General features: G+C 34.9%; 1 protein-coding gene across 10 annotated transcripts in view; it reads right to left on the bottom strand.

The window, feature by feature from the left end:
• The window catches only part of CCNY (cyclin Y), a 256,186-nt gene that overhangs the window by 33,022 nt on the left and 210,678 nt on the right, over positions 1-12,486 (bottom strand). Inside the window, exon 1 of one of the 10 annotated variants that reach the window (XM_074267126.1) lies at positions 615-654. The exons of 8 other annotated variants lie outside the window; for them this stretch is intronic. The gene's annotated coding sequence lies outside the window, so the exon portion shown is untranslated. Of the gene's footprint in view, positions 1-586; positions 655-12,486 lie in introns of those variants that run through there. One more of the 10 variants, XM_074267125.1, reaches the window with a different exon arrangement.

Here is a 12,486-nt window from a genome sequence, read left to right as displayed (position 1 = left end):
GACATTTCCAGGTTGACAGAATTAAACTCTAACAGTCTCATTAGGAAAATCTAAATATGTACAAATGGTTCTCTCACGTTATAAGTGGCTAAGGCATTTTAGAGACTAAAATTGGTAAAAATTCCTTTGAAGCTTCAAATGGTAGTGGTTAGGGTGGTAGTTTGTAAAGTCAGTCACCAAATATCCTGATGAAAACTAAGAAAGGTAAATTTTACTTTAAGCAATATAAAGAACATACTATATATTCTATATATTGTATATTAAAATACTAATAATCAATTTATATACATATTGGTATAGAAAGGTACATATTTCTATGTTTTAAACATTCAAAAATTGTTCAACTGTGCTTGATTATTTTTAAAGAGGGAATTATTTTTGCAATTCTGTCAACAATGGAGCAAAATTGACAATAAAAGATTTCTGTTTCTTCTTAGACAACATTCCCCTCAAGGTGAAAGTGTGGACAAAAGGGTGACTGCCTTTCTGACTTCTTGCCCTTTCCATTCATCAGCCTAATTTTTTCCCCTCTCCACAGGTTATAGAGCTAAATAACAGGAATGTCATAGAGCAGATAGGACTGCACAAAGAGCCAAAACCCCCCACACACACACCAAAAAAAAAAAAAAAAAAAATACCCAAGACTCCATGTAGGAAAGCTGCCCAGCTGTTTGAGTTCTTCCATGCTATTAGTATGGATTTTCCAGTTCTAATTCTGATTCACAAAGTACTAATGTCAAGGGAATAGGTGACTTAAATAGAGAAGCTTTCAAATTATTTCACATTAGAAGTTTCTTAATCATAAATTATAATGCAATTTGTTACATTAAGCAGAATTTAAGAGTTTTTGCCAATTTCTTCAATATCATGATTCACACAATAAAAACCATTTATTTGAAATCCAAGGAAATGAAAACTTCCAGCAACTAGAAATCTTGATTGAGGAAGGGAAGATGTAGAGAAACAAATTCTTCCACATTCTGCTTTAATGAAATAGATAAAAATAACAAGCAAATAAACCAATTACTAAGAACTCTTTTTAAGACACACAAACATACACACACTTCACAGAGTGACTCACAGTCATCATAATTTAGATTTCCTATACCACTCAGATTTATGATCTGGTCCAATGGTAAACTTATTTAAAGAGATGACCCCAAGGCACTGCCTGACTGTGAAATCAGTAAAAAATATTATATCACCCTCAGGATATTTTTTAAGTTAAGTCTTTATCCCCTGTAAATGTATAATACATGACTGGTGTGTGTGCATATCTAAATAAGTATTGTATGAATTTGAATGCACACATATATATGAATGAACTCATGGGTATATAACACATCAATATACAAACGTATACATATTTACAATAAAATGTATTTTGTTGTACATATATCTACATTATATATATATATATATGTATATATATATATATATAAAATCTCAGTTAACCAGATTATTTCATTTTTGTTTTACCAAAATATTTATTTATTGAAACATCCTAAATAAATGGGAATTTTTATATGTATATGTAAACATAACACATCTTTTTGTATATGTGCATCTTACAACATCATAATTACCAATTTAATAAATATAACATTTTGCTTGCCAAGCAACTGAGCTAAGTATGCTGGCTATAGTTTCAGAATATTTTTTCTATATATGTCCCAGAGTGAGATTGGAAGAGAACATGAAAGACATAATCTTAACATGACTAAGTACCATAAGCAGCACAGATGGATTTCCCTAAGAATAACAAATATAACTTGCCATAAGTTTAAAAGACTAAAAATATACAAAGAAAAATAAAATTAAATCACATATATTTTTTGATATCTATACTCTAAAAACACAGTATTTTAACTAATCTATTGTCTCATCAATATGGAAATTATTTCCAGTAATTCAGACTACAATCAATCACATCTGCCTAATCTTTGATAAATTCACCACATAAGGCCTAACTATTTTGTCTTCCTCAATTTCCAAGTATAGGCAATGGACTGTATGGATTATCCATCCATTAATCTATGGCTAGATCTAGCTGTGTGACCAGCCTTTTATTTTTCCTGGCTATATGATTCTTGGATAGCAGCAATTACATCATTTCTGTTGCATAATTTCTTATTTTAATCTGTTGTAAGCCTGCTCATATCTACCATGTGCCAAACTATAATTCATAAGGAGAAAGCAGATGTGGAGACAAGATCCGCCCAAATTTGTGATAAGCTCCAGTTGTAGAATCACCTTCAACAACATAACTTGATTCCCTTCAAATGAAACCTGTTTTATAAACTGAGATACCAACACTATGTAGTAAAATGAAAAATGATTTTAAAAGTTTAAATTTACCTTAGGCCTATATTTTAAATAACTCAATGAATAATCTGTCAAAACAACATAAGGCCCTAAGTATTAATTATGTTTAAAAATCTCATAAAATCCAGGAGGAGTTTGAATTATCAGGTTTCTAATGGACATAAGACAATTTCATTATAAATGTAACCCTAAAATCACAGACCAAAAAACTAGAAAGAACCTTCAGTGACATCAACGAATGAGGGAACGTGGCTCAAGAAGGTTTGGTCCCTTTGGGGGGGCATCAGCAGCAGTGGTCAGAGGCAGCTCTCTCCCTGCAGCACCACTCAAGTGCCGTTTAACAGTGCCTCTGCCCTGCAGGTCCCCTTCCCCACATCAGGAGAGATGGGTTTCTGGGGCCAGAGAAAACAAAAGAACCCAATGTCCAAAGGGGCTGGCCAGCTCTAAACCAAGCTTCATATTACTGCAGAGGGCAAGTGCATCTTCCTCCTAGAGAAAGCATTACTCATTCTTTTTAGAAATCTTTTTAGAACCCAATGATCTTCTGCTCTCGGCATATGTGATTGAGAGACTAAAACAGTTAATTTTTAAAAACTGGATAAAAACACCAAAATAAAAATGGAATTAGGATCTATAGCAAAGACCAATCCAATTCATGCATTCACTTGCAGTTGCTTTGACTCCTCCATTCCACAGTGCTTACTGTCTGACAACATATTTTATGACCCATTCTGTTAAAACTAAGCTCCTTACCCCCAGCCATGAAATGCCCTCTCTCTCCAGTTTAACAGGATGCTTTATTCCTCCTCTCCTCCCTACCCAGTGCCTGTGCTGTAGTTAAGTGACACATATTTCTGTCCCATGTGCAACTCTGGCAATATTCCCTCTGCATTTCCTGTCCTTCTCCCACCAAGCACTCTCTTTGTCTTTTTTCAATAGCTTCCTCTGAACCATTCATTATCTAGGGGAACCTGAGATTTTTTTTCCTCTACTCTACTGAAGCTGAGAAATTCACAAAAAATAAAAAGATGAGAATAATCATCCTTGGCAAAGAATAGTCAGTAGTACAGGGTCCTTTATCGGTCTCCAGCCCACTCCACTACAGACCTTGTCAAGTTGACATTGGCTAATTTATGACTATTTTTTGAGACTATTCAGATAGTTGATGTCATTTAAATGTATCCTCCATCATTACTTGATAATAAATTTGCACATAGTGCCTTCCCTTTCAAAATGACCATATGTATGTATATATATACATATATATTCATATCTATTATATACATTTGTATATAGTTTCCCAAAATGAAAATCTAAGTTCCTTCTGTATTCATTTTTGTTCTAGCACAGTGCCAAACACTGTTTAGGAATGTGATAAATACCTGATTGATTATAATTACATGAATAATATCTTAATTGTAGACAGAATTATTTATAACAAGATCACAGATTACTTATGCTTTTAATAATAAATATTATATTATAAAGCACATCATAGGACATAATAAGTAATATATTATGTATTATTTTATATCACATGTAACATAATAAAAATAAGTTTTCATATAACTTAAATATTATGTCATTATATAATTGTTATGGTAATTATGTCTTTATGTTTGCATATTAATATTAAAACTTTGAAACCATGAATTGAATCAAATCTAGGAAACTAGTTGGAAGTTTTCAGTTTAGACATAAAGAATTTGGTAGACGTTACTGTAAATATTATGTAATGTTAATAATAATCAGTATGATAATTATTATTTATGTATTTGAATATTAACATTAAGACTAAGAATCCTTAAGTTGAATCAAAATTTAAAAATCAGCTAATCCAAAGATCTCAGCTTAGAAATAAGGAAACTAACAAGAAGATTATTAACTAATTTACCTCAAAATTCCAGAGTGGGTCAAAGAAGTAAAACTGGAATTTGGAGCTCAAATTCTTAACTCCAAAATCTCCAGAACCCATGCACAGTAAAGCATATAGATAACCACAGGCCCTTGAGTTGGTAAAATTCCAAACTTGCTCATTAAGGAGAACTAGTGAATTTCTCAAAAAGGAAACAGTGATGACAAAGAACCAGCACTGGCTTTATCAAAAACAGGTCATGTTAGACTAACCAGACTTTTTTTTGAAGGGTGGAATAGGGTTATTAAACTGTAGATCAAGTTAAGGAAACAGATGTTGTACCTAGGTTTTGATAAAACATTTATTAAAGTATCTTTATTTTACAGAGAGATGGAGCCTAGATGGAGGATACAATTAGATGACATCAGAAACAGCCATTTATGAGCCAACGTCAACTTGGCAAAATCTGTAGTGGAATGGGCTGGAGACCGATAAAGGGCCCCTGTGCTGTTGACTAATATATATATATATATATATATATATATATATATATATATATATATATATATTTACCAATTACTTAATAAAGGCAAACATGCTTATCACATTAGCAGATGACACAAAATTGGAAGGTACCATTTAATACAAGAGAGGATGGAGTCAAGATCCAAAAAAATTTTGACAGGCTAGACCAATAAGCTGACTCTTAAAACAAATAAAACAAAATTCTTTATGGATAAAAATCAGGTATTAATACCTGAGTTTTAAAAAGTCAACTTCCCAATTACAAAAAGTGGAAGGAAGGATTAGACAACAGTTTGTGTGAAGCAGTTATGAGACTTTTCAGGGGATTCTATTTGGATCAGCAGTATATTGAGGCAGCCAAGAAAACACTGGAATTGACTGAAAGAGGCCCAGTTTCCAAAGCCAAGAAGTGATAGTCCTTCTGCACTCTTACCTGGGTCAGGAAACATTTGGAAGACCATTTTCAATTTGGGGGAATGACACTTTTAGAAATGCTAAATGACGCTAAGTCAGAGTATTCAGAGAAAGGCAAACAGGATTGTTCAAAGTTGTGTGCCTCTAACATATGGAATATTAGCTGAAGGAATCAGGGCTGTTTAGTCTAAAGCAGCACTTCTTAAAACTTTTTCCACTTGTGACCCCTTTTGCCCAAGAAATTTTTACATGACCCTGGGGCTTTATAGGTGTATAAAATAGGTATACAACTCAAACATTTACTGATAATAAATCATAATTTCCCAATTCCCACATTCAGTTTGTGAGACCCCAAAAGGGGGTCACGACCACAGTTTTAAAAAGCTGAGCTCTACAAAAAAAAAAAAAGCTCATGGGAGAGACATAGCTACATGTTAGTATTTGAAATTTCCAGGAAAAGCTTTCCTCTCCCTAGCCCACCACTATAAAAAGAACTAGGAGCAGCAGGAGGACACATTTAGGTTTAATAGAAGGAACACTTTCCTAGCAATTAGTTATCCAAAAGCACAGGTAAGGAGGTTCTCCTCAGCAGGTACATTTCCAAGCAGAGAAGATGGATGAATACTTGTTTTATATGTTGTAGCAGGGGTTCTTTCTCAGGTATGGCTTGGACCAAATGACCACTAAAGTATCTTCTCACTACAAAATTCTGTCATTCTTGTTCTCTGTATTATATGAGCTTTACATGCGATAACATGCTATGTTGTTAAGTACATCCAAGAATGAGTTACCATTTTATAACAGAGGTCCCCCCAAAGATAACAAGATAACAACATCCTTGTAAAATACCCTAGACATCTCATAACCAAGAACTATACCCATACAGGGATTTAAGTCAGATGTGATTACAGTATAGCCACAGAAAAAAAGAGAAACATGGGTAATAGAAAGAGACCTGAGAACTAGTCTTGGCTCTTTCATTAACTATTTATGTGGTCTTAGGAAAGGATCTTTATTATCTAGGATTTCTCTCCTGAAAAATAGAGAATATCTGAGAGGAGGCATAGATGAATTAAGTACCACAGAAATGTAACTTATTGTCATAAATGAAAATCCCTGACAGTTTTTAGGTAATTAATAAGCTAATAAAGAGCAGTGGTCCAGTGGTTTCTTTCAGTAACCAGAGATCCCAAAGGAGACTCAAAAACTCCTTAGATCAGATGTGTACTCTCTAACAAGGAACTCCCCAGACAAGGGAATCTCAACTCTGATTGGTGGACACTTAATGAGGAGGTGAGCTAAAAGTCTTCCGCTCCTCCAGCTGAGAACATGACTTGATTGAGCTTCAGTAGCCTTAGGCATCTGGACCTTTGTGGCTAATTTACTCTTTCAAGAGCTGGTTGCCCTAAACTCTAATGGAGTGGATCAAGGACAGAGGGTTCCTATTCTAGGGAAAGACTCAAGTAGACAGGACATTGTTTATACTTAAAACAGAACTTTAGGTTTCCCAGTTGAGTGGAGTAATTTCCAATCCAGCTAAAGAGCACTTGGGAGTTAGGAACAATTGTTTTTTTTAGCCATACCCCTTCAGAGACTGAAGGACTTTTTCAGGAAATGGATCTTAACAGGAGGAAAGCAGTAGATCACAAATTAAAAATTAGTTACCAATACAATACCATAATATTAATTTAATATAGTTATAAAGGAAAAGGGAGGCAAAAATGAAAGTTTAAGAATATGAATTGAAATGAAACACAGTTAAAGGTGTTGGAGATTTTGTAGCATTATAGGTGTGTTACACACATGTCTTGTCTATGTATTATTTCCCCTTGCATGTTCTCTGTTCATAAATGTTCGTGCATATATCCCAGGAGAATATAACACTTGTGTGTATGGGCAGAGAATAAATAACCTTGTAATTTGTTTTTCTGTCATTGTTTCTCTGTCATTTGCCAGGTGGAAAGGAGATACAATTTACTGATGATTTTTGTTTTTATAAGTCTTTTACAAATAAGTTTACAAATTACAAGCTTCCATTCATCTTTTGAATATACACAAAAAGGGTTATGATTTTTTAAAAGTGAGAAAAGGTATAGCTTTGATATAGAAAAAGATAAGGAAAAATTCAATACTAAGCTGAGGAAGATTTATGTAATATATGCAACAAAGTCCGGTAAAATTAATCCCCTCCTTATTCAGGATGTTAGTGAGCTTTTAATGTTTGCCTAGTGTGTGTAGAGCCCAGTATAGAACAGAATATAGGGCAACACACACACACAAGTTGAGTTCAAAACAAATGAAATCACAACCTTTAGCAAAGTCCACCAAAAATACAATTGGCAGGAAGTTATTAGGTGCCTAAAACATGTAGATGTTTGGAATATAAAAACGTAAATGAAAGGGTCTCTGCCCACAAAGACCTGACATTCTTTTGGAAGAGGAAAAGAGAGAAAATAGCAAAGATGAAAATGTCACTGAGTGAAACAGAGAAGGCAGAAGTGTGATCAGAAAGCCAGGAAGGAGTGTGGTATCTATCACTTTCAATTGAAAATGCCATGAGATGCCAGAAGGCCAGACAGATATTGGGTCTAGACTGAATGCTAGAGGGGACAAGCTGACAGGGCACTTGGGGCAAAACAATTAATGCCCAGCCTAGAAATGCAATAGAGCAAGGGAAAGTGCTGGCTTGTATGGCAGAACTTGCCTCTGGTCTGATCTGGGTGCAACATAGCTGCAAATCATTAGCTTATAAAGTGACTTTGTCTTCCTTCAAATGGAGTCAGCCCTAGGTACCATTATAGCACAATACATTTCCTCTATAGGGAGATGTATTTCTTCCTCATTATAGCTAATGACATGGGGAGGAAGCCCTAGAGATGCATTTAGGATATAAGAAAGATCCTCAAGGACTGAAATAACAGGGGAGAAAAAGGTTTGCTTAGCAGGGTAGTGACACTGCTATGGAGCAATGCCCTGGGGCCTTTGCTTCTTAGCAGAGCTACTTCAGCACAAAATCCTGCCCTGGTTTATTACCATTTATACTATTTATGTAATTTTTTTTTTTTATGTGAAGGCTTAAGAAGAAATCTGAAAGACCTATTTTCTATTACTGTTTCATCTCCGGGGTCTAATAGTGAAAAATATGCCATACTTTTTGGGTGGGATCATACCAATTCATGTTAGGAGTCAGCTCAGGTGCTTCTGTAGTTTCAAAAATTAATTTTCCAGAAGAAGAAAAGAGTCAGGTTAGATTATCCCAGAAGACATGGAGTTTAAGTTTTTGTACCCCACTTTGTTACAGATTCTATTCCCTATACATTAATATGAAAATGGCAAATATAGCTCCAATGATCTTGTGATGAAGAGATCCATCTACACCCAAAGAGGAAACTGTGGGAACCAAGTATAGATCATAACATAACATTCTCACTCTTTTTGTTAATTTTTTGCTTGCAGTTTGTTTTCCCTACTCATTTTCTTTCCTTTTTGATCTGATTTTTCTGTAGCGAGATAATTGTATAAATGTCTGCATATATTGGATTTAACATATATTTTAACATGTATAACATATATTGGATTGCTTGCCATCTAGAGAAGGGGATGGGGGAAAGAAGGGGAAAATTTAGAACACAAGGCTATGTAAGGATCCATGTTGAAAAATTATCCATCCATATGTTTTGAAAATAAAAAGCTTTAATAAAAAAAATTTTAAAAAAACTGGCAAAATAGCCTATTGATACAGGCTAGCCAGACAGCCTATTTCTAGGTGAAGATTTCTAGGGAAGTGGGGAGAGGCAGGGAACACTTTGACAGAAAGAGCCAAAATAACTGATGAATACATAAGATGTAATGGTGTAACACCAAAGGAACTGGTAAAATTTGCTTAACTTATGAGCCATGCATTTGTAAAACATCCCTGACTTTAGTTTAAGCATGACAGATGAAGAAGAAATGGCCACTCCTTTCAATTCAACCATTTCTAAGCTTGGATCTAGGATCATGCTAACAAGCTTAGACTCCAATTGGCTGCATTAAAGTAGTGCAAAAGTCTTTCACAGTATCCTTCATTTAGAAAGCTATAATTCAAAGGGAACATAATATAGGAAATAAAGGGCTAGCCTTCAAGTCAGGAAGTCCAAGTTTCAGGTTCAGACTGTGACATATACTAGCTTTGTGACCAAGGGCAAATGATTTAACTTTTGAGTATCAAGGCAATTCTCTCATACTCTTAAATTAGTACGACTTGCTGGTCTTGCTGTGGAAAAGGGAAATTTCACATTAGTATTTTCCAATACCTAAGATACTATAGCTCCAGACCCAAAGACCAACATCATTTAGCTAAGTTTTTTGGGACATGATCTGTCTCTTCCTTCAATCCATAAAGAAAAAAAATCATGGCCATGTAATATGCAAATATGACCTTTCTTCATTGGAGAAGGACATGACAAAGTACTCCAGCATATTTGTCAAGAAAACTTACCGATAGTATTGGCATATAATGGTCCCCAACGTCACAAAGAATCAGGCACTCTGCATTTATATATATTCTTTTTTTAAATTTTTAAAAAATTTTATTAAAACTTTTTATTTACAAAACATATGCATGGGTATTTTCAACAGTGACCCTTGCAAAACCTTTTGTTCCAAATTTTGCCCTTCTTTCTCCCACCTCTTCTCCTAAATGGCAAGTAGTCCAATATATGTTAAATATGTTAAAATATATGTTAAATCCAATATATGTAGATACATTTATATAGTTATCTTTCTGTACAAGAAAAATTCGATAAAGATGGGGAAAAAAAACTGAGAAAGAAAACAAAATGCAAGCAAACAAGAACAGAAAGTGAGAATGTTATGTTGTGTCCACACTCAGTATCCACAGTCCTCTTGAGAATAGATAGCTCTCTTCATCACTGAACAATTGGAACTGATTTGAATCATCTCAATATTGAAGACAGCCACGTCCATCAGAATTGACCATCGTGTAGTCTTCTTGTTGCTGTGTATATACCAATTCTAATATACTATTTTTATAGCAATTACTTGATTATTTCCACAACAGATTCCCATTTTACAGAAGATGCCTCACATGTTTATTTTACGAAGAGATTTAAGTGCCCCCAGGTTAGTTACAGATCTCAAATAACTGTCCTCACTGTAGCTAGCAGAGGAAGATGAAGCAAGCTTCCTTCTCCTTTAGGAAACAAATTTCATAGGTCAAAACTAAGTGGTGCTTTGTTTCCTTTGAGAATCCTTTTCCTTAAAAAGCTGGTTCTTCTTTTTGGCCTTGATTTTAAATTTTGTAGGGTAATCCACTGCCACAACTGATTATTCACTAGGAGCAGAGAAAAGAAAGCTCTACTTTGGAAGGCAAAATATGTTTTCCATGTTTTCCAATGGTAGTGATGTTTGTGGTAGTAAATATAAAATGAGATGAGATGAGATGTGTTATGTGATATATGTATGCATATATAATATGTGTATTTATACATATATACACACATATATATATGTATTCTCATTTATAGAAGTAAAAATAAGTGAAGTATTAAAATAGGAAAAGCAAATCACCACATTTTATAAGGAGATGACAAGAGAAGGTGCCATCTTCTCCTAGATGGTTTTTGTTACTAAGTTCAGACCACAAAACATTATCTGATCTTGATAAAGAGGATGTTGTTTCTTCTCTAACTTCACACTTTCTCCCTTTCTCAGTTCCGAGGTTTACTCAATGGCAGGAGTTGACTAAATTTTTTTAAAATGAGCAAGCTAAAAGAGAGAGGTGATGAGAAAGTGAAAATGGACTAGTGAATGAAAGAAGATCAAGCATTCCAGAGAAAGCCTGAGAGCCAACCAAACTGACTTACTGAAAAATTGTGTACTGCTACATTCCTACTCTCATCCTCAGAACCCCAAAATTACAACAATGGAGCCAAAGAATCATGAGTAGGTATAAAATAAAAATAACTCTCTTTAACCCCATAGCAATATTTAACAAACTAGAAAATTCCTTAACTGTATGATTGCCAACTTTTAGAGCTTTTTCAGTGGTTTATTTTGGGGGCAAATTCTAATACCACATACAAAATCTCATTGCTATAATTAAAAAGGATCTCACCCAAGCCATTTTGTAAACTTTTTTTTTTTTTTTTAGGAAAATGAATACGTTACAGATCCTAACACTTGCCTCTCTTGGTATAGGGATTATAACCTTCAAGGTCACTAGCATATTACACAAGAGAAATACTGAAACCTCACAGCAAAGATATAGAAGAGTTTTTGACTGGCAGGAAATAAAAAGGTAGAAGTCAGGAAATCACAAGGAAAGAGGAATGAAAGGATGAAAAAAGAAATACAATCATATTTTACATTTGCAAGCTTTCCAAATCATTTTTATAAACATCTCAGTGAGGGTTGACTGGAAAAGAATATGAGGAGAAACACAGGTAGGGCTGAAGGTAGACAGGGAAATAGAAAGGATAGTAATGATGAAGGGGGAGAAGGAGGGAGGGTGAGAGAGACAGACAGAGACAGAGAGATGGAAGGAGGGAAGGAGGGAGATATAGAGAGAGAGAAAAAGGAAGATAAGGAGGAAGGGAGGGAAACAGAGAAAGGGGGGAGAGGGGGGGAGAGAGAGAGAGAGAGAGAGAGACAGAGACAGAGAGAGAGACAGAGACAGAGAGAGACAGAGAGAGACAGAGAGAGATAGAGAGACAGAGACAGAGAGATGGAAGGAGGGAGATTCTATATATATATATATATATATATATATATAGAGAGAGAGAGAGAGAGAGAGAGAGAGAGAGAGAGAGAGAGAGAGAGACAGAGAGAGAGAGAGAGAGAGAGAGAGAGAGACAGAGAGAGAGAGAGAGAGAGAGAGAGAGACAGAGACAGAGAGAGAGACAGAGAGAGAGAGAGAGAGAGAGAGAGAGAGAGAGAGAGAGAGAGAGAGAGAGAGAGAGAGAGAGAGAGAAAGACAGAGACAGAGACAGAGAGACAGAGAGAGAAAGAGAGAAAGAGGGAGAGAGACAGAGACAAAGACAGAGACAAAGACAGAGAGAAAATGAAGATAAGAATCTTTAGGAAATCTCCCCTGATCCCAGTAAGATACTCATGTGATAACATTTCTCTGGGAAAACAATTCACCTGTAGCAATCAATAATGTGACTTTCCAGGAATTTTTTTAAAGAAAATGTTTTAAAAAGGAAAAAAATAGGGTAAACTTCCTCTGACTCAGCCTCTAGAATGGTCACAGGACTCTAAATCACATCATATGAGCATCATATCTCAAGCTCCTGGGAATGTTTAGCCTGGAAAAAACTTGGGGTGGGAAAAACATGATAATTATCTTCAAATAGATGAAGGGT

Source organism: Sminthopsis crassicaudata, chromosome 5 (genome assembly GCF_048593235.1).
Source record: "Sminthopsis crassicaudata isolate SCR6 chromosome 5, ASM4859323v1, whole genome shotgun sequence".
NCBI lineage: Eukaryota > Metazoa > Chordata > Mammalia > Dasyuromorphia > Dasyuridae > Sminthopsis > Sminthopsis crassicaudata.
This window is presented reverse-complemented; position numbering and strand designations above follow the sequence as displayed.